This window comes from Arachis hypogaea, chromosome 11 (assembly GCF_003086295.3).
Source record: "Arachis hypogaea cultivar Tifrunner chromosome 11, arahy.Tifrunner.gnm2.J5K5, whole genome shotgun sequence".
Classification (NCBI taxonomy): domain Eukaryota; kingdom Viridiplantae; phylum Streptophyta; class Magnoliopsida; order Fabales; family Fabaceae; genus Arachis; species Arachis hypogaea.
In genome coordinates, this window is record NC_092046.1 from 130,088,881 (window position 1) to 130,114,998 (window position 26,118).

A 26,118-nucleotide genomic window follows, 5' to 3' on the forward strand; every position below is an offset into this window, starting at 1 on the left:
TAATAAAAGTATTACTGTTCTATTCAATTCGTGCGTGACTCTATTCTAAGATGTATCTTCGTTCTTCAACCTTATGAATGGGATGATCCGTGACAATCATCTTCATTCTTCATGGGTTCAGTGTAAGTCTTAACCAAAGATCATTAAACCACCAGCTTGATTATACATCACTTAGACGGCTAATCCACGACTTCGTTGGGAACTTCTCGAGACACCAGTTCAGCCGAGGTATGGGGAGATTAGGGTCTTCGTGGTAGAGGCTAGAACCAAATGCGCAGCATTCTCAGATCCGGAAGATTCGACCTTGTATGTGGCATTTTGAGTAGGATCATCAATGGGATGAACTGCAGGAGCTTCACCCTCCTTCCGATTGGGCGCACACTAAACCTGGCGTTCGGCCTGAGAGAGGAAGATTCAGCGGCCGCGACCATACGGCGTTGATCACTTATAGCCTGCCATGGAAGGAATCACTCACAGTTAGAGAAAGACAGTAGGAAAGGTTGATCCAGAAGGAATCACTTACTTGGACGACCCAGTGCACTTGCTGGTTCAGTTGTACGGAGTTAATTTCCGTGCACCACATGCTTGTAAGGAACTTGGGCACTACAACAGTGCAACTATACACATCTCATCATCATCAACTAATACTACAGAACATAAAGTGTAGCCACAATGTGTATGAATCTCAAATGGCGCCATTCTCAAAATCAATAATGGCACCATTTGGGGGGCAAAATACATTAAAGCGTATCCCAGATTCACAAAGCAACAAAGAAATGCAAGAAGGTATTTCTACAAACAAAGAGGCTTGAGCTGTAAACCGTGTTGTGCATTATCAGGAGGTTCTTGAAGGGTTAGAACAATAACCTACCTCAGCTTGCATGCATTTTTCCTCTTCACTTGATGAACGCATATTTTTGAAGACATGAAAGACCAGTTGCTCATCATGCACTTTAAGTACTAATTCACCCACTTCTACATCAATTAGAGCTCTCCCAGTGGCTAGGAATAGTCTTCCTAGAATTATGGAGGCATTTTCATCCTCCCCCATGTCAAGAATCATAAAATCAGCTGGGAGGAAGAACTTACCCACCTTGACCAAGATGTTCTCCACTATTCCATGTGCATGCTTCAAAGATTTATCTGCCATTTGTAATGCTATCCTGGATGGTTGTTCCTCTTTGATTTGTACCTTCTTCATCACAAACAAATGCATTAAATTTATGCTTGCACCCAGATCACATATGGCTTTCTCAAAGGTTGTGCTCCCAATGGTACATGGAATTTGAAAGCTCCCTAGATCTGGCATCTTCCTTCGCAAGTTATTCTGAATTATGGCACTACATTCCTTGGCCAAGACCACTGTCTCATCTCCCTTTAAAGGCTTCTTCTTTGACAACAACTCCTTCATGAACTTGACATAGAGAGGCATTTGCTCGAAAACCTCAACAAAAGGAATATTGATTTGTAACCTTCTAAAAACTTCCAAAAACTTTGAAAACTATTTATCCTTGGTCTCCTTTTGAAGTCTCTGAGGATATGGCATCTTAGGCTTGTACTCTGGAGCTTTAAGTAATGTAGAATATGTATCAAAAGTGACTGGAAATGGACTGTCTGCACGCCTAGGTGGGGCATGTTCAACCGCCTCCTTTTTCTCCTCTGGAGCTTCTTTATCAACCGGCTCCTCACTAATCTTTACCTCTGAACCTGCCACTGCTCCACTTATCAAGTGAATAGCCTTGCATTCTTCTCTTAGATTAGGAGGCCTCTCAGGTATTTACTTGCTCAACTAGCCTACTTGCATCTCCAAGTTTCTGAGTGAAGCTCCAGTCTCCTGCATAAAACTTGTAACTAGCGATTCCAAGTCAGTGATCTTCTGAGGCTGAGAGGGTTAGAACCAGTGGCTATTGAAGTTTTTCTGATTAAAATCACCCTGAAAATTATTGAAATTATGCTGTCTCTGAGGTTGATTTTTCCACCCAAAGTTTGGGTGATTTCTCCACCCCTGGTTAAAGGTTTTGGGTGATGGATCATTGTTGGGGTTTCTAGGAGCATTCCTCATAAAGTTGACCTATTCAGGAGAAAATTGAGCATATTCATAATTCTCACCTTGAGTGAAGCCACCATTCATGTCATAGGAGCCTCTTGAGGGGCATTTTGAGTAGTAACAGCTGAAACTTGCATCCCACTCAAATGCTAAGTAATCATACTGATTTGTTCAGAGATACCTTTATTCTGAGCAAGAATGGCATTCAAGGTATCCAGCTCTATGACTCCTTTTTTCACAGGATTCCTCTCAAAAGTGTATAGGTATTGGTTATTATCAATCATCTCAATCAGATAATTGGCCTCTTCAGGAGTCTTCTTCATATGCCGAGAGCCACTTGCAAAATTATTGATGAGCGGATAATTTATACGCTTTTTGGCATTGTTTTTAGTATGATTTTAGTATAACTTAGTTAGTTTTTAGTATATTTTTATTTTTTTAAATAAAAATCACATTTCTGGACTTTGCTATGAGTTTGTGTGTTTTTCTGTGATTTCAGGTATTTTCTGGCTGAAATTGAGAGACTTGAGCAAAAATCAGATTCAGAGGTTGAAGAAGGACTGCAGATGTTGTTGGATTCTGACCTCCCTGCACTCAAAGTGGATTTTCTAGAGCTACAGAACTCCAAATGGCACGCTCTCAATTGCGTTGGAAAGTAGACATCCAGGAATTTCCAGCAATATATAATAGTCTATACTTTGTCCGATTTTAGACAATGCAAACTGTCGTTCAACGCCAGCTCTCTGCCCTATTCTGGAGTTAAACGCCAGAAACAGGTTACAAACTGGCATTTAACTCCAAGGAAGACCTCTACACGTGAAAGCTTCAATGCTCAGCCCAAGCACACACCAAGTGGGCTCGGAAGTGGATTTCTGCATCATTTACTCATTTCTGTAAACCCTAGTAACTTGTTTAGTTTAAATAGAACTTTTTACTATTGTACTAGGGGTCTTTTTCCCTATTTTCGAATTCATATGCCATTTAGGGAGGCTGGCCATTCGGCCATGCCTGGACCTTGTTCTTATGTATTTTCAACGGTAGAGTTTCTACACACCATAGATTAAGGTGTGGAGCTCTGCTGTTCCTCATGAATTAATGCAAAGTACTATTGTTTTTCTATTCAATTCAAGCCTATTTCTTCTCTAAGATATCCATTCGCACACAAGAACAAGATGAATATGATGATTATGTGACGCTCATCATCATTCTCACTTATGAACGCGTGCCTGACAAACACTTCTGTTCTACATGCAAACAAGCTTGAATGTGCATCTCTTAGCCTCCTGATTCATGACGCATGGTTGCCTCGCCTGACAACCGAGCCTTCCATTCCATGAGCTCAGAGTCTTTGTGGTATAGGCTAGAATTATTGGCGGTCATTCTTGAGATCCGAAAAGTCTAAACCTTGTCTGTGGTATTCCGAGTAGGATCTGCGAAGGGATGGCTGTGACGAGCTTCAAACTCGCGAGTGCTGGGCATAGTGACAGACGCAAAAGGATTACTGAATCTTATTCCAGTATGATCGAGAACCGACAGATGATTAGTCGTGCGGTGACAGTGCATTTTGGACCATTTTCACTGAGAGGATGGGATGTAGCCATTGACAACGGTGAAACCCAACATAAGCTTGCTATGGAAAGGAGTATGAAGGATTGGATGAAGACAGTAGGAAAGCAGAGGATCAGAAGGGACGAAAGTATCTCCATTCGCTTATCTGAAATTCTCACCAATGAATTACATAAGTACCTCTATCCGTATTTTATGTTTATTTATATTTTAATTATCAATTCACCATAATCATTTGAATCCGCCTGACTAAGATTTACAAGGTGACCGTAGCTTGCTTCAAGCCGACAATCTCCGTGGGATCGACCCTTACTCACGTAAGGTTTATTACTTGGATGACCCAGTACACTTGCTGGTTAGTTGTGTGAAGTTGTGACAAAGAATCAAGATTACGATTGTGCGTACCAAGTTGTTGGCGCCATTGAGATCACAATTTCATGCACCAATTATCTAGAGACATTTTGGTCATATCAAAAAGTCCATCATAGAAAATATCTATCTTGATCCACTCTGAGAACATGTCAGGAGGACATCTTCTGAGCATCGGCTTGTACCACTCCCAAGCATCATAGAGGGACTCATTTTCTCCCTACCTAAAGGTCTGAATATATATCCTCAGCTTAGTTAGTCTCTAAGGGGGAAGAACTTGTTCAAGAACTTATTGACTACTTTATCCCAGGTATTCAAGCTTTCCTTCGATTGAATATCAAGCCACTCCTTTGCTCTATCCCTCACAGCAAATGGGAAGAGTATTAGCTTATAAACCTCAAGGTCCACTCCATTTTTCTTCACAGTGTCACAGATCTGCAGGAAGTTGGAGATGAATAAATTAGGGTCTTCTCGCAGGGAGTCCATGAAACTAGCAAGTTTGTTGCACCAGAATGATCAGTTGTGGGTAGAGCTCAAAATTATTTGCTCCAATGGGAGGCACACTAATACTCTTTCCATAGAAATCAGGAGTAGGTGCAGTATAAGAGCCCAAGGTCCTTCTAGGTTGTACATTCCCATTCGGATCCATATTGAACTTTCCCTGTTCCTGCACACACAAATAGAAAACAAGAAAAAAATGGGAATCTCTACGTCAGACTGCAGAGAATTCCCAATGAGGTAACCTATGTAAAAGAAATAAAATAAAATAACTGAATAAATTAAACAGAAAATTTAGACAACTAATAAGTAAAATGGAACACAAAATTTCAAAAATAAATAAATAAAAAAATATAGCTAGGAAAAAATAAAACAACTAAGGGGACACCAAACGTAAATTCAGAAATTACGAGAAAAAATTTTAAATAAAATAACACTAAATTTTCGAAAAAAAAATATAGAACAAGAACAAACAAAAACTAAAATTAAGAACGCCTAAATTAAGGGAAATATTCTTTTTCTTTTAGCTAATTTTCGAAAAAAAAAAAAAGAAAACAAGAAATAAAATTAAAGCAAAAACATCTAATCTAAGCAATCAAACAATTGGAAGTTGTCAATCACAGTCAATCCCCGGCAACAGCGCCAAAAACTTGGTATGGAATTTAAAATCCACAAGCTAACCGGCAAGGGCATCAGATCGTACCAAGTAATACCTCAGGTGAGTGAGGGTCGATCCCATGAGGATTGATTGATCAAGCAACAATGATTGAGTGATTGGCTTAGTCGGACAAGCAGAAAATGATGTCGAGAGTTCAATTGCATAGAAACAGTAAAATCAGAGAATTAGAAAGCAAGCAGTAAACGGGTTGTGAAGATTATATGAAAGAACATTTAAGGTTTTAGAGTTATTTATCTTTCGGATTAACTTTTCTTACCAACTATTTTAATCATGCAAGATTCAATTCATGGCAAACTATATGTGACTAAACCCTAATTACTTAGTAATTTAGTCTCCTCTAACCTAGTTAACCGCCAATTCATTGGTCACTTAATTTCAGTTAGAGGTTTAAGTCCAATTCTAGTTTATGTGCCACATAAACCCTAATTACCCAAATATAAGAGGATTATATGTCACATATTTTGTTAAGTCTAGATAATTAGTGATTTAGGAGAAATTATTTTCAAGATGTTGTTCAGGTAAATTGCTTTTCCAAGGTTTACAGGAACTCAAATAGAATAAGGGTTATTCTTCCGATTTACCCAAATCCTTAAGATGAAGAACGAAAACAAATTCTTGAAATTGAAATCCAAACAGTAATTAAAATAGAAGAGTAATAGTATCAATCCATACAATAAACAGAGCTCCTAACCTTAACAGTGGAGGTTTAGTTGCTAATGGCTCAAAGAGAAAACTAGGATTCTGAAAACTGTAAACTGTAGAATGAGGTGCGTAAAAGTGTATATCATTTGAAAGCTCTGGAAGTTACATTTCCAATGTTGCTAGAACCGCGTCAATTGGATCTTTGTAGCTCAAGTTATATCTGTTGGAGTGCAATGAGGTCAGGGTTGACAGCATCATTTACTTTCTTCCTTTTCTCCTACACAAACCTTGTCAAATCCATCCGAATGCTACCTGAAATAAATAAAATTGTGCACAACTTAATGTAGCATTCGTAGTGGCCAAAGAGCATTTAAATTTTGATTAAACTTGACAATTCAAAAAAGGATGGAGGGAAAATTATGATGGGAATGTTTTATTCATGACTGTGAGATCATTAATGCTAAGTTTCGTAGCACTTAACTCCCTAAAGAACTCACTTATTCTGTGAGGTATTTTTAGATGTTGGTTGGAAGTTCTCTAAATGCGACTAAAAGCAAAGACTCCATGAAGAAATGACAATCATGACTCTTTAACCTAGCAAGCCTATCCTGTGACACGTTTGCACACTTGCTCAAGTTAGAGGCATAACCATCAGGAAACCTTAATCCTCTAATCCACTTACAAACATTTTGTCCCTGGTCCTCGTTAAAGCAAACTCCACCTTTTGTTTAGTCTACCACCTGTTATCAAGTCTCTTTAAGTTCAGATTTCGCCGCATGGAAATGTCCACCAACTCTAACTATGCCTTATCATTATCCTTTGTTTGCTCATCGTCCATTACTGTGTGCATGATATTATCAAATACATTTTTTTCAATGTGCATCACATCAAGCAATGTTGAATCAAGTTGTCTTTCCAATAATGCAACTCCCAAAATATACTTTATTTAGTCCAATTATGCGCCCTGCCATATCCTGGAGGTCTCATACCTACCCCATTATCGACGATCCTTGGGATTCTACTAACACAATGCCAAACTTGCCTACTAACCAATCTCACAGGTGCCTCTTGTTATTCAGTTGTATTCTTTTTGAATATGTCCTTGTTGCGCCAAAAAGGATAATCCATGTCGAGAAATCTTTGATGAAAATCAAACCACGAATTTTTACCGCCATTCATCAACAAAAATGCCTTTGTATCCTCCATACAAATGGGACATAAGCCCTGAGTGTACCAACCTGACAATATCTCGTATGCCGAAAGTCGTTAATGGTCCACATCAACGCAATACGCAGTTGAAAGTTTGTCTTCGTCAAAATATCATATGTTTCTACACCATGAATGCAAGTTAAGAACATGTATAGGTCCTTCATGTACATATGGGACTCAGGTTATAAGGTGTCACGACTACAGGCCAACAAGAGTATGCGTTACTAAAATTGAAATTCGGTGCGAACTCGTCAGAGCACAAAGCTAGTCTAATGTTTCTTGGCTCGCTCACAAATGTAGGATGGACCCAATCAAAATACATCCAGGATTCTCCAGGTAACAGATACGTCATTATTCCATCATCTCTCTTGATGTTACTATGGCAGGTCATGTGAGGGGCCGAACTCATCGATGCATATAATCATTTCAGCCTAGGAAGTAGTGCATCCGTTTCATTAGAACTCTTTTTAACCAGGGTTTACCAATTTGTTCTCTCTCGACTTGGAACCTTGGTGATTTATAGTATCTACATTCAGCTACGTCTATATCCCTCTTATAATACAACATACAACCATTCAAATAACAATCAATTTTCACCAAATTTAGATCCAATTTCAAAACTAGCCTCTTTACTTCGGAGTGGTTTTGGGGGATGCCAATGGTACCGACAAGGACCAGTTCATTGCAAAGGTTGGTCCACTTATCAAAAGACTCTTCGGTATGACTTGACTCCAACTTAATACTTATCATTCTAACACATACAGACAACTTCGAATGAATGCACCCCTCGAACAACGATCTCGTAGCAGATTCTGACAGATGATAAATTCTCTTTGCCTCTGGGTTAGGCTCTTGTTTAGCCTCTTCCAATTCCTTAACACCTGTTTTATTAAACACCATCTTGTTGTATATTTCTTAAGTCACCCTCCCAAGTTATTTCTTCCATGTATAGTTCTCTCACCACCCAAACCCTCATTGATCGACAATCAGACCTATTCAAATTCGAGGTAGAGTGGTTAATTTCCTGCTCATCCACTTCTCCATGTTTTATCCATATTTAATACCCATTCTTGAACCCATTACGGTAGAGGTGAAGCATTATATCTGCAGGTCCTAACTACTTAGTCAGCCGACACTTTTCACACGGACACCTAGATACCCCTTCAGACCTAAACGGTTCCATGATGAAGACATGCGCAACAAATACGTCAACCCCGTCAAAGAATTCAGGTTTTAATCCCCCTGTAATGACCTAGTTTTTTGCAAAACAAAAATTTTCCTAAAGAAACGAAGATTTTTCGGAAGTTCAGTGAAGCAGGCACCTCCAAGCACCTTTACTGCATCATCAAGCACCTCAATCTGCATCATCATTATGTCATCAATAAGCCAGCACCTCTACTGAGTTACGCTTGACAGCACAGTCACGAAGAACCTAGTTTTTGAGCCGCGTCAATTAGGAATTCTAGATTCTGGTTGCCGTAATTAGTCTCAGTGTGACGAGCTGAACTCGATTCGCGAGAAAAGAGAAATAATAAAATAATAATATTATTATTATATTAATGTTAGAGCTGCTTGAGTAATATTATAATATTACTTGATCTGCTTTAGTTAAAAACAGGAGATAGCTTAAACCGGGCTCATAGTCTACTGGTGCAGGTTAACACCAGCACTCTCTGATGACTTTAGCAATGTTAATGCCTCATCATATATCTTCTATTCATAATTTCACATGATTATCATGTTACTAGTATCATTTATACTAGTAAAGCTCACACTTATCCTTTAGTAGTGTAATCTAAAGTATCTAGTTTTAGTAATTATCTCCAGAATGATATTTTATTATTAAATTTTGATGAATCATCACCTTATAATACATGGCACTCCCAGGACCAGCCACCACATGCTTCCTTTCCTCCATCCAACCTAGGATTTCTTGAGAGCAAAGAAAATACTTATGTTCTAATACAACTAATTTTAGTAACTATCCACCTGAGACATTTTTCAAACCATCTCCCAAACTGGCCAATCACCATGAAGCACGCCTTTCCCCATTCTCCAAGTCACTTCTCAGCTGCACATTTCCTTTCTTCATGGCCAAAAATCAAGAGAGAAGAAAAGAGAGAAAACTCCATGAATACTTGATCTTCCAAGCTTGATTTCTTTCACACTAAAACTTAAATCAAAATTTTGAACCGATTAAAGTGATCCTCTCTTCTTTCTCTTCAAAATCATGTGACTTATCATGGCTCAAGTTCAAGTGAGATGGCTACTCTCCCTCCCACTTTGGTTTGGCCTCAAGAAAATTAAGTTAAACTTGTGTTTTCTTGATGTTCTTCTATAGATCACTTGCTTAGCTTGACTTGTGGGCCAAGAAACTTCATTTTTAACAAGTTTAAGGTGAGGACAACCTTCTTATATGGCTGTTGAAGTTTTGGTTAAGCATGCTTTATGAGATTTAAAGTTGTTCTTAATTATATTTAGGAGGAAAGATGAGCTAGAAAAGCTTTAAGGTGCAGTTAGTTTTTGGAGCTTCAGAGAGAGGTAGGGTTTGGTGAAATTAATATTGATTAATTGTATTTAAGTTGTATGCTTTGGTTCTGCTTGAAATTAATTGTTTATATGAGTGATTTTTGGTAAAAATTTGATGATATTCAAGTTATGAATTTGTATTCTTGGTGCAGCTGGAAACCAAAACCAAAATCCTCAAATTAGTGATGAAATTGTGTTAAAATCAAGTGAAAACATGGGGATATGGTAGCTGCAATTTTATTTTGAATTTTAGAAAAGTTCAGTTACCAAAAAGATTGAAAAACGGGTCAAAATCAAAGAAAGAATTTGAAGAATTTATGAAAGAAAGATTTTCAACAAGGGCCCCTTTCTGTAACAAGCTGAATTCTCTTGGCTTTCTTCTGCTCCTCGAGAAGGATGTCAAATTTTAGGTATTCAATAAGGGGAGTCATCCATCTGAGGTTTAAATCGGAGACAGGTAGGACATCTGATTTGTTATCCGACTTCAAAACTGAGGGCTCCTTGAGAGTCTTTTGTATCGGACTTCTGTTATTTCCCCAGGCTTGGTACTTGTTAATTTAGAATGGGCATCTGCTCGGCTATTAAGTTTTCGAGTTATATGTCGGACCTTGGTATCATTAAATTGTTGAAGATGCTCAAGCGTTTTCTCTAGGTATCTCTTCATATTAGGATCTTTTGCTTGGTACTCTGCATTGATTTGTCAGGTTACTATCTGAGAGTCACTAAAGACTACTACTTTAGTTGCCCTAACTTCTTTGGTGAGTTTCAGTCCTACAATCAGGGCTTCATACCCGACCTGGTTGTTGGAAGCATGGAATTCAAATTTCAAGGAAACCTCTATTTGAGTTCCTTCGTCATTGACCAGTATGATACCCACACCACTTCTGACCTTATTAGAAGATCCATCTACATAGAGGTTCCAGGTCGTGAAAGTTTCAGTCTTATCGCCTGTATATTTTGCTATGAAGTCGGTGAGGTATTGAGCTTTAATGGCTGTCCGAGTTTCATATTTCAGGTCGAATTCGGATAGTGCTATAGCCCATTGCACTATCTGGCATGCTATGTCTGTCTTCTGGAGCATCTGCTTCATGGGTTGATTCGTCCGGATTCTTATGTTGTGTGCTTGGAAGTAAGGTCGGAGTCTCTTGGATGCCACAATTAAGGCGTATGAAAATTTCTCTATATTTTGATACCTTAACTCTGACCCTTGTAAGACTTTGCTAGTGAAATAAATAGGATGATGTCCAACCTTATCTTCTTGTATCAGCACTGACGCTATTGCCTTCTCAACAACAGCTAGCAGCTAGGTACAACATGAGCTCTTTTCCTGTTTTTGGCCGGGTGAGAATGGGTGGTTTACTTAAGAATTTCTTGAATTCTTGAAAGGCTTCTTCACATTCAGAAGTCCACTCAAACTGGCATCCTTTTCTAAAAAGGGAAAAAAGTGGCAAGGATCTTAAAGCTGATCCTGCCAAAAATCTAGACAAAGTTGCAAGTCGGCTATTCAGCTATTGGACTTCTTTTAAACACGTCGGACTCCTCATTTCTAGGATTGCTATGCACTTGTCGGGGTTAGCCTTGATCCCCCCTTTGTGTGAGCATAAATCCTAAAAATTTTCCTCCTTCTACTGCAAAGGTGTATTTGGTGGTGTTTAATCTCATCCCATGTCTTCTTATAGTTCCGAAGACTTAGGAGAGGTCGGATAGGAGACTGGCCTCATCCTTGGTTTTTATTAACATGTCGTCCACATATACCTCCATTAAGTTTCCGAGGTGAGGTGTGAACATCTTGTTCATCAACCTTTGATATGTGGCTCCTGCATTTTTTAATCCAAATGGCATGACGACGTAGCAGTAATTCGCTCTGGATGTTATGAATGACGTCTTCTCCTGGTCCGACTTGTACATCGAGATTTGGTTATATCCCGAGTAGGCATCCGTGAATGACAGGTACTGATACCCTGAGGAGGAATCCACCAAAGCGTCGATATTGGGCAGGGGATATAGGTCCTTCAGATAGGTTTTGTTAAGGTTGGTGTAATAGACACACATCCTCTATTTCCTATTTTGCTTTTTTACCAGTACCACATTTGCTAACCATGTCGGATACTTGACCTCCCTGATGAATCCGGCTTCATGTAGAGCTTAAACTTGTTCTTCGACCACTTGAGCTCGCTCTGGTACGAGCTTGCGCCATCTTTGTTGGACAGGTCGGGACCCGGGGTAGACCGCTAGCTTGTGTGTCATGAGCTCGAGGTCTATTCCAGGCATATCAGCAGCTTTCCAAGCGAAGAGGTCGGAATTCTCCTCTAGGAGTTGTACAAGTTCCTTCTTCAATTCTATTCTTATATTAACTCCTATGTTGGTATTTTTTCCGACTTCTTCCCCGATTTGGACTTCTTCTGTCTTTCCTTCAGGCTGTGGTCATAGCTCTTCTCTTCCTCGGACTTCTCCTAGCTCAATGGCATTGACTTCTTTATCTTTGCCTCGCAGGTTCAAGCTTTCATTATAACATTTTTTGCCAGTTTTTTATATCCCTTAATGGTAGCGATTCCTTCCTATGTTGGGAATTTCATGCAGAGGTGAGGAGTAGAAACAACAGCTCCCATCCGATTTAGTGTTGTCCTGCCAATTAGGGCATTGTAGGCTGAAACGACATTGACAACGATGTAGTCAATATTTAGGGTTTTCGACTCCAATCCCTTTTCAAAGGTAGTATATAGGGAAATGAACCCTAGTGGCCTAATCGGCGTATCTTCTAGCCCAAAAAGGGTATCTGGATAGGACTTCAATTCTTTTTCTTCCAATCCTAACTTTTCGAATGCAGGCTTGAACAGTATGTCAGCTGAGCTTCCTTGGTCCACCAAGGTTCTATATAAATTTGCGTTACCAAGTATCATAGTAATCACCATGGGATCATCATGCCCCTGTGCAATTTTCTGCGCGTCTTCTTTTGTAAAAGAGATGGTAGAGAGATTGGGAGACTCTTCTCCAACGTAGTAGACTTCATTCAAGTATCTCTTTCGAGACGACTTGGTCACTTCTCCACCAGCAAAACCTCCTGCTATTATGTGAACATGTCGCTCCGGAGTTTATGGGGGCTGACCTCTTCGGGTGAATTCTTTGTCGTCTCTCTTCCTCTTTCCATGACCATCTGACCTTTCCATGAGATATCTATCTAACCGACCTTTTCTGGCTAGATTTTATATCACATTTTTTAAGTCATAAAAGTCATTTGTGGAGTCTCCATACAACTTGAGGTACTCGCAGTACTCGTTGCAGCTCCCCCCTTCTTATTTTTGATCAGACGCTGGGGGAGAGGGAAGCTTCTCAGTGTGACAGATTTTCCTGTAGACATTCATGAGAGACACTCATAGCGGGGTGTAATTGTGATGCCTCCTATGTTTCTCCGAGTTGTATTCTTTTTTCTTCTTGGGCTCTTTTTCTTTTTCCCGTGTTTGGTGAGGGTTCCCTAGTCTCCAGTTCGGTTATCGCAACCTAGCATTTTCTTCCATGTTGATGTACTTTTCAGCTTGTTCTTGTACATCACTCAAGAAAGTCGGGTGTCTCTTCGAAATAGAATGGAAAAAGGGGCCTTCTCATAGACCATTGACTAGTCCTATTATTATTGCCTTAGTGGGTAAGTCTTGGATTTCTAAACATGCCTTGTTGAATCTCTCCATGTAGTCTCCGAGGGACTCGCCGACCTCCTGTTTGACTTCGGATAGACTGGGCGCATGCTTGACCTTGTCCTTCTAAATTGAAAATCGCATAAGGAATTTTCGCGCAAGGTCGTCGAAACTGGTAACCGACCTAGGTGGCAAGCTATCAAACCATATCATAGCCGACTTTGTCAAGGTTGTCAAGAAGGCCTTGCAGTGAGTAGCATTGGAGGCGTCAGCCAAGAACATCCGACTTTTGTAGATGCTTAGATGGTGTCTCAGGTCAGTGGTTCCGTCATATAGATGCATGTCTGGGCTCATGATATCTTCGGTGAAAGGATCTTCTCCTCCCAACGGGGAGTCTTCCCGAGTTGTACGTGAGCTCTTTCCTCGAATGTCGGATTCTAGCTTTGTGAGCTTTTCCTCCAGCTCTCTTCGTCGTTTGATTTCTCTTTTCAGGTTTCTCTCTGCCTCCCACTATCGTTCTAACTCCTATTCTAGTTATTCAACGTGGCCATGATGTCCATGTAGCAGCCCCATAAAATCAGTAGAATGGGGTTGTACTTCTCCTTTCAGGTGATGAACCTCAGAGGGGATCCTTCTGCGGTGGTGATCGTTCAAGGTGCCTTCACCGCGTGTGGTGCGCACGAATCCCCATACTTCGTACACTAAACCAGCAAGTGCACTGGGTCATCCAAGTAATACCTAAGAGAGTCAAGGTCAATCCCATGAGGATTGTCATTTGAAGCAAGCTATGGTTATCTTGCAGATCTTAGTCATTGGATAAAAGTTATTGGATTTGTTTAAAAGCATAAAAGAAAATAGAGAGAACTTAACTAGGTTGATATGTTTATAATGATAAGAAGATGGTTAAGGCTTGGAGATGCTTTGTTCTTCTGGATAACTCTGGTTTTACTATCTTCTTCAATTGTGAATGACTTCTTCTATGGCAGGCTATATGTGATTGACGCCGATTGAGAGGTCGCCAATGCTCCTCCAGATCTGAACTCCAGGGTTAGTGTGGATCCATTTTGATTGAGGGTGAAGCTCCTGCAGTCCATTCTCCTTAATGATCCTACTCAAAATGCCACACACAAGGTCGAATCTTTCAGATCAAAGAATGCTACGCCTTTGGGTTCTAGCCTCTACCACAAAGACTCTAATCTCCCTATACCTCGGCTAAACTGATGTTTCGAGAAGTCCCCAACGAAGTCATGGATTAGTCGTCTAAGAGATGTATAATCAAGCTAGTGGTTCATCATTGTCCGATGAAAGACGCACTCTGAACCCATGTAAAATGAGATAACCTTGTTCCAGTTCAACGCATTCATAATGATGAAGAACGAAGATACATCTTAGAATCGAGAATCAAAAACAGATTGAAAAGAAACAGTAATACTTTTATTGATCCATAAAACTAAGCAGAGCTCCTCCCCTCAACCTAGGAGGTTTAGAAACTCATACTGATAGAAAATACAATGTAAAATTCGAAAATATGCTGGAAGAGCTCTCTAGCTATGTGATCTTCTCCCTTAAATACTAAACTAATGACTAAGGATTACATAAAAAGGGTAAAACAGTCTTTTAGTGCTAAAATCCACTTCTGGATCCCACTTGGTGAGTTTTTGGGATGAGCTTTGATGAGATCCATGTGCTAGGAGGCCTCTAGGGCGTTGAACGCTGGCTAGGGGATCCTTTATGGGCATTGGACGTTGGTCTCTTCTCCTTTGGGTGCTGGACGCAAGAATAGAGCAGGAGGCTGGCGTTGGACGCCAGTTTTGGGCCTTTAATTCTGAAGCAAAATATGGACTATTATACATTGCTGGAAATCTTTGGATGTTAGATTTCCATAGCCGTTGAGAATGCTCCTTTTAGACTTCTTTAGCTCCAGAAAAGCACTTTCGAGTGCAAGTAGGTCAGATCTGGAAAGTATCTGCAGTGCTTTCTCTGCCTCTGAGTCAGACTTTTACTCCAGCTCCTCAATTTCAGCCAGATAATACCTTAAATTGCGTAAAAACACACAAACTCAAAGTAGAATTCAAAAATGTGAAGTTTGCACTAAAACCTATGAAAACTTAATAAAACTTAAACAAACATACTAAAAACTATATGAAAATGATGGCAAAAAGCGTATAAAATATCCGCTAATCAGAACACCAAACTTAAACTGTTACTTGTCCCCAAGCAACCAAAAACAAATTAGGATAAAAAGAAGAGTAAGATACAATAAATCTCATAGTTTTCAATGAAGCTCAGTTTCAATTAGATGAGCAGGACTTAGTAGCTTTTTGCTTCTGAATAGTTTTGGCATCTCACTATCCATTGAAACTCAGAATGATTGGCATCTTTAGAAACTTAGAATCCAGAAGATATCATTGACTCTCCTAGTTTAGTTCTTTTTTATTCTTGAACACAGCTTTTTAGAGTCTTGGTCGTGGCCCTAAGCACTTTGTTTTTTAGTATTACCACCAGATACATAAATGCCTGATAAACCACTATTTTATGGTTTATCTTATGCTCAATTGAGTGGATTTTATCAATCTTTCATACACTTGTTCATACAAAATGCATGTTTTACATTCTCCTTCCTGATTTTGTGCTATGATTGAAAACATGCTTCTTTGGCCTTATATTTGCTAATATTAATCTTTTCTTATTACCATTTGATGCCTTGATATGTGCGTTAAGTGATTTCAGAGATTACAGGGCAGGAATGGCTTAGAGGATGGAAAGGAAGCATGCAAAAGTGGAAGGAATACAAGAAGTTGAAGAAATTGCTAAGTTGTCCAGCCTGACCTCTTCGTACTCAAATGGTCATAACTTGAGCTACAGAGGTCCAAATGACGCGATTCTAGTTGCGTTGGAAAGTTAATGTCTAGGGCTTCGATTTCATATTTAATTTGCCATAGTGGCCGTACAGCTAGGTGACGCGAATGTGCGCTTCACGCGGACGCGTCGCAGTGACGAAAATCAGCATGTTTAAATTCGCAACCAGCGAATTCTGGGCTGTTTTTGGCCCAGTTCTCGGTCCAGAAAACACATATTAGAGGCTATAAAGTAGAGGAATTCATCCATTCATGAGACACAGCTCATAATTCATAATTTTTAGGTTTTTAGATGTAGTTTTAGAGAGAGAGGTTCTCTCCTCTCTCTTAGGATTTTAGGATTTAGGATTTCTATTAGTTTTAGACTATTTCTACTTCAAAGCCAAGTTCAATGTTCCTTAATTTATGTTTCTCTTCTACTTTCAGATACTCTAATGCTTTTACTTGTTAATTACTTATGTTGCCAAATTGGCTTATGAACTTTTCCATGTTAAGATTTGAATGTTCTATTTAATATAATTTGAGGTATTTCAGAATTAGGATTGCTTTGATTTATTTATGTTATAGATATTTTCAATTTAATTTAAGATTTATTCCCCTTTTGCTTTGGTTAAGTAATTGGTAATACTTGAGTTATCAAACTCAGCTGTTGATTGAGATTTGTAAATTGCTAATTGATTTGAATTCCAATAACTCTAGTCTTTCCGTAAGGATTTGACTAGGACTCGAGGATCAAATTGATTTATCCACTTAACATACCTTCATAGTTAGAGGTTGACAAGTTGGGAGCAAACGAACAATTCTCATCACTCTTGATAAGGATAACTAGGATAGGACCTCAATTTCTTATACTTTGCCAAGAGGTTTTATAATTATTAATTTATTTCTTTTGCAATTCACTCTCTTCCTATCTCTTAATCCAAAACCCCCCAATTTACAAGACTCATAATCAATAATAAGAACACCTCCATGCAATTCCTTGAGAGACGACCCGAGGTTTAAATACTTCGGTTATCAATTTATTTAGGGGTTTGTTACTTGTGACAACCAAAACTTTTGTAAGAAAGGAATTCTTGTCGGTCTAGAAGCTATACTTACAACGCGAATTTATTTGTGAAAATTCTAGATCACGCGAGAATTTTGTTCTTCAAAATGGTGCCGTTGCCGGAGAATTGCAAACGTGTTCCTTATTATTAGTTATTGTAAATATTTGCTTTTTGATTTGTTTTTATTTTTATTTTTATTTTTACTTTTTCGTAAATTAAGAGGTTATTGGTTTTTATTTAGTTAAAAAAAATTTCAGATTTTTATTTTAAAATTTTTTTATCTTATCTTATCTTAGTTTTAAATTTCAAAATTCAAATCTTTTTTTCAAAAATCATATCTTTTTCAAAATCTTATCTTATCTTATTTCAAATTCAAATTTCAAATTTCAATTAAATTCCAAAATTCAAAATTCAAATTTAAAAATTTAAATTTAAAATTTTAAAAATCAAACCTTTTCAAAATTTAAATCTTTTTCAAATCTTTATCTTATATTGTTGAATTTTTCAAAATTCAAAATTCAAAATTTAAAATTCAAAATTCAAAATTTAATTTTCAAATTCAAAAATTTAAATTTCAATAACCTTTTAATTTAAATTTGTTTTTATTTTCGTTTTTAATTTTTATTTGCTATTATGAGTTCTCACCCCCATCGCTTTAAGTTTGGTTCTAATGTTGTTGTAAGGAATGAAAACTATAATGAAAATAGGCATCAAGGTTGGAAGAATCAAAGATGGGAGGAGCCACAAGGATTTGATCAACCCTCTTGGCAACAACCCCCTCCAATGCACTATAACCAACAACCATTCTGTGATGCATACCAAAATGATGACTATGGTGGACCCCCTTGTAGTTACCAACAAGCTCCGCCATATGCTTATGAACCATCTCCTCAATACAACTTTGAACCACCATACTCACAAGCCCCTTACCACGAAACACCACCATATGACCCTAACCTGTATCCACCACACCAACCACCATATGAACCACACCCAGAACCACCACCTCAATATTCACCATCTCCATATCCTTATCAAGAAGAACCACCTTCCTATTATGAACCCTTTCTCCAAAATAATGAACCCTCATATCCACCCCAATCTCCAATGGATGACATCCTTCGTGGTCTTCTTCAAGGGCAAGCGAAGATGAAAAGGAATGTACTAGAATTAGTGACTGCCTTAACTGAGGTAGTAAATCAATTAGCTTCCCAACATCTGAACACTCAAGGAACCCCCACGGTTTCATGTGGAGAATCTACTGAAGAACGTAGCATGAAGGAGACACTAGAAACTCCGGTGGACAGTGAGCAGCACGACTTTGTATTGGAACAATTGGAGGAAGCCATGATCGTTGAAGAGGAAGAAGTAGTTGAAAACTTGGGAGATGCGGAACCTCCATGGAAAACTCAAGTCATAGAGCCCCCTTCTAAGGAGTTTGAAATTGATGTCGAGGAGGGTGTACAACCTCCAAAGCATATCATGGTTGAAGACTTTGAAGGGGATGATCAAGAGATGGATTTAATCATTAATGAATTCTTATCTACAATTGAATCCTCTCCCATTGGACTTGAGATGGAGATTCAAGAAGAAGAAGCACAACCTCTTATGCCCTTGGTAAGTAATGAAGAAGAGACTGAATTGGAAGAAATTTACCAAGAGAAAGAGGATGAAATTGAAGAAGCTTGCAAAGAGGTGGAAGTTGTCAAAGAAGAGCCCAAGGGAATGGAGCTGGAAATCACCTTGCCAAGGTTGCTAGAGACCTCTTCCCTAAAGCCATCACTATCCATCCCTTCATTCAAGTGGGTAAATCTCTCATCTCTAAGCTTAATTAGCTCACTTGAATATGCTTTGCTTGAAACAGTTGGTCAGCTTAGAGCTCTTTGTGGCTTTAAGAGTAAGAGAGAGATGGTTAGTGGTAGGAGTCGTCATGAAAGATTCAATATGGTGGAAAGCTCAAAGTTTAAATGCAAAGGTTGGTGTAAAGCTCAACTGAATGGGTCTAGGAAGTTGTTTGGCCGCTTTAGTGAGAATTTAGATTGCCTGCCACCCGGTTGGAACAATAATGATCAACAAGAAGACGGGTGCAAAAACAAGGTTTGGGACCCCGGAATTCAGTCTAGAAATAAACACTCTTGGGGCCTTGTCACTTGCTTTAACCTGCTTGAAGGCTTCTGCGCCTAGTTTGGGACCCCGGAGGCCATTGGAATCACAAACATTGGTGGAGATTCCTGGATGAGTTCAAGCACAAGCCACCATAACAAAGGACTCTCCAAATGTCCAACTTAAGGACAATAACTAAAAGTGCTAGGTGGGAGTCAACCCACCATGGTATGATCTTTCATTTTTATTCTTAGTTTTATTTTGTTTTATTTTCATTTTTATTAGTGGTCATTCATAAATTTTGTATAAGCATCTGCATTCTGCATTCTGCATTTTTTTTTTTACATTAAAAAAAACGCGCACGCGACGCGTAAGCGTAGCTGACGCGTCCGCTTCACAGGTGCATTAGGAAGAAAAGAAAAGTGAACAGAGAGTCATGCGAAAGTGTGGCTAGAGGCATGCCTTAGGCACAAATATGATCACGCGACCGCATCGCTGACGCATTCGCGTCATCTGCAAAATAGCCTCCCACGCGTCCACGTCAACCACGCAAACGCGTGGCTCTGTAAAATTGACGTAAAGGGGTGTATGGCAGTATGTTGGGCTGGAATGGGGCTGGACTCGTGCTAGAAGCCCAAGCCCTCCCACGCGAATGCGTTCCCCACGTGGCCACGTCGTTTTCCAAAAATGGCCATCCACGCGATCGCGTCAATCACGCAACCGCGTCACCCAAAAATTTGGCAAAAAGAGTTTCGAACAGAGAGTTGCGTGAACGCGAGGCTGCACTCGCGCCAATCGCACAAATCAGGCCACGCGATCGCGTGACCCACGCATCCGCGTCACCTGACCTTATCGCACACCACGCGACCGCGTCACTCACGCGTCCGCGTCGCCTGCGCCACACAACTTATCCAAATCAGCGCCAATTATCTTATCTTTTCTTTTCTAATCCTAATTTCTTCTATCTTTCCTTCTTTCTTCTTTCTTTCTTACTTTATCTCTTTCACTTCTCATTCTTTTTCACCTTCATTCTATTTTACTTAATTTGTATACTTTCATTCATTGCATTTTAATTTTGTGTATATTTTTTTTCTTTTCTAAATTTATTATTTTTCCGTTAGTGTTAAATTTTTTTTTTTAACTGTTGCATCTTCTCTTGTATTATTTTGGGTGCTTAGTGACTTGTTTTATTCTGATTGGGTAATATTATTTAAATCAATGCCAATCTTTTATACATGTGCTCCTTTTTGCATTGATATGAACTTATACTGTCTTTCATTACCCACACTCCTCCCCTTTATTACAAATTTTGCACCACTGGTATGCCATGTGCTTCTATTATTTTCTCACTTGCATGTTGTAGCTACCATGTAATTGAGACCTTTATTATTTGGCATTAACACCCATATTTTATTTATGTTCTTATCTTTATTTCTGGGTTACTTTCCTTCTTTTTCTCTTCTTTCAGGATGGCCACCGAGGAAGGAAAAGGGAAAGCTTCTAACTGGGGAGAGAGGCAAGTCAATCTGCATAATCTATAGAGAAAGGCATCAGTTGGAGCAGCCCGTCCACTTGTACATCTTAGCATGCACCGAGGACGGTGCAATCTTTAAGTGTGGGGAGGTCGATACCGATCTCCGTGGGTTACTTACTTCTTTTTTCAACACCAATGTTAATTTGTTAATTGCTGCATTTGCATGTTTGTTTGATTTTATGCATTTAGTTACTACTTGGTTGAAGTAATATTTTCTTTTTCAAGAAATTTTTATAGTATTTCACTAATTTAAATTGAAAAAATTTTTTCTGTTAAAACTTGTTAGCTCAAAATCTCACAAGTTGTATTTGGAACATAGTTTAAAAAGCTAAGAACACACAACCTGTGAGATTTTGAGCTTATTTATATGGTTACATCATTTAACCATAAATTTTTATTCTTGTGTGTTTTCTTCTCTATAACTACAATCTAGATTTTGTTCCAGTCTATATGTCCAATATTTAGTGTATTTACATGCTTGCATATGATTGAGGCCATTATTTGATTTTTGCTCACTTATCCCAAATAAGCCTACCCTTTCAAATTACCTTTGTTAGCCACTTTGAGCCTTTTAATTCCCATTTGTTCCATATTTTACCACATCACTAGCCTTAAGCGGAAAAACAAGTAATCACCCTAATTGAATCTTTGGTTGGCTTAAGATAGAGATTGTGTATCAATTAAGTGTGGGAAAACTGTGGGAACATGGGTTAATAAGGGAATGTGTTATGTTTTTACTTTGATAAAATATTAGGAACTTGGGTACCTACTCATGTGAGACCAGAAAAATTAAAAAATCCATGTGCATTGATAAGTTATGTTTATTTTTCTATTAAAAAAAATAAAAAGAAAAAAAATCCAAAAAAAAATTCAATAAATAAGTAAATAAATAAGGGGACAAAATTACCCCAATGTTAAGTTAATGAAAGATCAATGCATATGTGATAAAGTTAAAGAAAAGTCTATACATGAGTATGAGATGCCAAAGTGGAAATTTTGGGTAGCTAAGCATGATTTTAGAGTTACATAGAGAGTATGTATATGTTAGGTGAGAACTTAGGTTAGTCAAAGATTCATATTTTAGCTCACTTGGCCATACATATATCCTCACCCTTACCTTAGCCCCATTACAACCCTGAAAAGACCTCATGATGTTTGCATTGGTACATTAAATTTTTGTTGATTGGTTAGATGAAGAACAAAGTTTAGAAAGCATGACTAGAGAAGAGTAGAGTGATTAACCCTAGACACTTGAGAGATTAGAGTGATATACACTACCAGTGAGGGTTCAATGCTTGATTCTATGTTCCCTGCTTTCATGAGCTATCTTCTTACAAGTTTACTTGTCTTTTATTGTATAATTTGAATTAGTGAAATCAGATTTATGTTTGTCTTGAAGAGCTTATTTACTTTTAACCAAGTACGTAGAAACATTTTGCATGTAGTTGCATTCATATAGATAGGTTGCATTTCATGCATTTTACCATTCCTCTTCACTCCTTTATAGCTTCTCTTGAGCTTAGCATGAGGACATGCTATTGTTTAAGTGTGGGGAGGTTGATAAACCACTATTTTATGGTTTATCTTATACTCAATTGAGTGGATTTTATCAATCTTTCATACACTTGTTCATACAAAATGCATGTTTTACATTCTCCTTCCTGATTTTGTGCTATGATTGAAAACATGCTTCTTTGGCCTTATATTTGCTAATATTAATCTTCTCTTATTACCATTTGATGCCTTGATATGTGCGTTAAGTGATTTCAGAGATTACAGGGCAAGAATGGCTTAGAGGATGGAAAGGAAGCATGCAAAAGTGGTAGGAATACAAGAAGTTGAAGAAATTGCTAAGCTATCCAGCCTGACCTCTTCGCACTCAAACGGTCATAACTTGAGCTACAGAGGTCCAAATGACGCTGTTCTAGTTGCGTTGGAAAGTTAACGTCCAGGGCTTCGATTTCATATTTAATTTGTCATAGTGGCCGTACATTTAGGCGACGCAAACGTGCTCCACGCGGACGCGTCGCAGTGACAAAAATCAGCATGTTTAAATTCGCAACCAGCAAATTCTGGGCTGATTCTGGCCCAGTTCTCGGTCCAGAAAACACATATTACAGGCTATAAAGTAGAGGAATGTATCCATTCATGAGACACGACTCTTAATTCATAATTTTTAGGTTTTTAGATGTAGTTTTAGAGAGAGAGGTTCTCTCCTCTCTCTTAGGATTTTAGGATTTAGGATTTCTATTAGTTTTAGACTATTTCTACTTCAAAGCCAGGTTCAATATTCCTTAATTTATGTTTCTCTTCTACTTTCAGATACTCTAATGCTTTTACTCGTTAATTACTTATGTTGCCAAATTGGCTTATGAACTTTTCCATGTTAAGATTTGAATGTTCTATTTAATATAATTTGAGGTATTTCAGAATTAAGATTGCTTTGATTTATTTATGTTATAGATATTTTCAATTTAATTTAAGATTTATTCCCCTTTTGCTTTGGTTAAGTAATTGGTAATACTTGAGTTATCAAACTCAGCTGTTGATTGAGATTTGTAAATTGCTGATTGATTTGAATTCCAATAACTCTAGTCTTTCCGTAAGGATTTGACTAGGACTCGATGATCAAATTGATTTATCCACTTAACATACCTTCATAGTTAGAGGTTGACAAGTTGGGAGCAAATGAACAATTCTCATCACACCTGATAAGGATAACTAGGATAGGACCTCAATTTCTTATACCTTACCAAGAGGTTTTATAATTATTAGTTTATTTCTTTTGCAATTCACTTTCTTCCTATCTCTTAATCCAAAACCCCCAATTTACAAGACTCATAACCAATAATAAGAACACCTTCATGCAATTCCTTGAGAGACGACCCAAGGTTTAAATACTTCGGTTATCAATTTATTTAGGGGTTTGTTACTTGTGACAACCAAAACTTTTGTAAGAAAGGAATTCTTGTCGGTCTAGAAGCTATACTTACAACGCGAATTTATTTGTGAAAATTCTAGCTCACGCGAGAATTTCGTTCTTCAATGCCACAAACACTTAACTGGGTGAACCCTTTTGGATTGTGATTCAGCTTTCCTAGAATCCCCAAATAGAGGTATCCAGAGTTCTTAAGCACACCCTTTTTGCTTTGGATCACGACTTTAACTGCTCAGTCTCAAGCTTTTTTACTTGACATCTTCACACCACAAGCATATAGTTAGGGACACTGTCCATTTAGAGTGCTTAGGCCAAGATTTTACTCCTTTTAGGCCCTCCTAACCTTTGATGCTCAAAGCCTTAGATCTTTTTACCCTTGCCTTTTAGTTTAAAGGGTTATTGGGTTTTTGCTCTTGTCTTTTGGTTTAAAGAGCTATTGGCTTTTCTACTTTTTATTTCTTTTGGTTTTTTCGCATGCATATATATATATATATATTTTTCTCTTTTTTTTTCTTTTGCAACATGCTTTTTCTTTTTCTTTTTGCTGCTTTTTCTTGCTTCAAGAATCAATTTATTTAGATTTTTCAGATTACCAATAATACTTTTCCATTTTCATCATTCTTCCAAGAGCCAACATTCTTAATTCCAAATTCAACTATGCACTGTTTATTCATACATTCAGAAAATAAAAGCAATGCCACCACATCAAAATAATTGACTTTTCTTATTATAGAACTCGAAATTCATGTATCTCTCAATTCTTTTCAAATAAAATTTTCTTTTAAGTAAGGTGAAAGATATATGGAACATTTTATAGCCTTAAGACATAGATAGAAATGATCATGCAAAATGAACACGAGAACAGACAATAAAACATAACAGAAAAAAGAAAAATAACATAAGAAAAGGGAATTAAGAGAACAAATCCACCTTATTGATGGCGGCTACTACTCCTCCTTGAGGATCCAATGTAGTGCTTGATCTCTTCAATGTCACGCCCTTGTCTTTGTTGTTCTTCCCTCAAAGCCCTTTGGTCTTCTCTATTTCATGGAAGATGGTGGAGTGCTCTTGATGTTCTAACCTCATTTGCTCCATGTTTGAGCTCCACTCTCCCAGAGAGGTATTCAGTTGATCCCAAAAAAAAAAATTTTTTTGGGCGGAAAATACATCACTTGAGGTATCTCAGGAATTTCTATTGAGGCGGCTCCACATGCTCTTGCTGTGGTCCATGTGCCGGCTCTCTAACATGCTCCATCCTTTTTTTAGTGATGGGCTTGTCCTCTTTTATGAAAATTTCAACTGAATTGCATAGGTGACAAATGAGGTGAGGGATGTGCGGGCAAGTGCCTTTCCCTTCCTCTTCCTTGAGGTTTCACCAGTCTTTGGTGCCATACTTAGGAGTGATAGAAGTCAAAAAGCAAAAGCTTTTGCAATACCAAACTTAAGAGTTTTGCTTGTCCTCGAGAAAATATGAACAATGGGGAAGAATAGGTTAGAAGAAGGTGGGGTAGGTGGAGATTCTGTGGGACCTACTGGTCCTGAGAGGCTAGGGAATTTAAATTCCCTGCCCTCCGTATGGGCGTTGAACGCCCAGCTTGTGCACCATAGCTGGCGTTCAACGCCATCTTGCCTCTCATTTGTGGCGTTGAACGCCCAGAAGGAACCTCCATCCTGGCGTTTAACACCAAGTCTTCTACCTTTTTGGGCATTGAACGCCCAACCTGGTTCCTTGTCTGGCGTTCAACGCCAGCAAGGTTTCTGCTTCAGGGTGTTCTGTTTTTAGGTCTGGCTATTTCTGTTTCTATTCTAACTACTGCACATGATCACAAACATTAAAAAGCAAGAAAAAACTCTAAAAATAAACTCAAATGAAAATAAACAAAAGAAATAAGAACAGAAATACTCTACTCATGGTTGGGTTACCTCCAGATAAGTGCTTCTTTAATGTCATTAGCTTAACAGACAGCTCCTTTCAAGGAGGAAGATAGTCATAGAGGAATAAATCCTTACTCCTTACTGGGAGTGTCCTTCCTGTGCTCTCATGGAACATAATACGCTCAAGAGACAGGATCTTGTTCACTGCCTGAGGCAGGGTTGGGCTTGCAGCAATATGCTGGTGTCCCTTAGTACCATTTCCCTCTTCCATGGTGAATACCATTATGAGATAAGTGAACATTACTATTTTTCATGGTGAAAAGCCTTCAGTAGGGATATTTTTGTTTTTTCAGCCCCTAGGTATCTTCCTTTTGGGACCTTCCTTCTTTGTGGATAGTGTACATCCAACACCAAACTTACGTTTGGTCTTAGGAAAGATTGAATTGGTTTCATCCAAGGGAGGAGGCTTGGATGCTGAATCCTTTATGCAAGTGCCTCCCTTGTCAAGGGGTAATGGAGGGTCAAGAACCTTGAACACCATCCAATTCTTATGCAAGGTAATCCTTGTTTCTTGTGCTTCTTGGATTTCCAGCTTT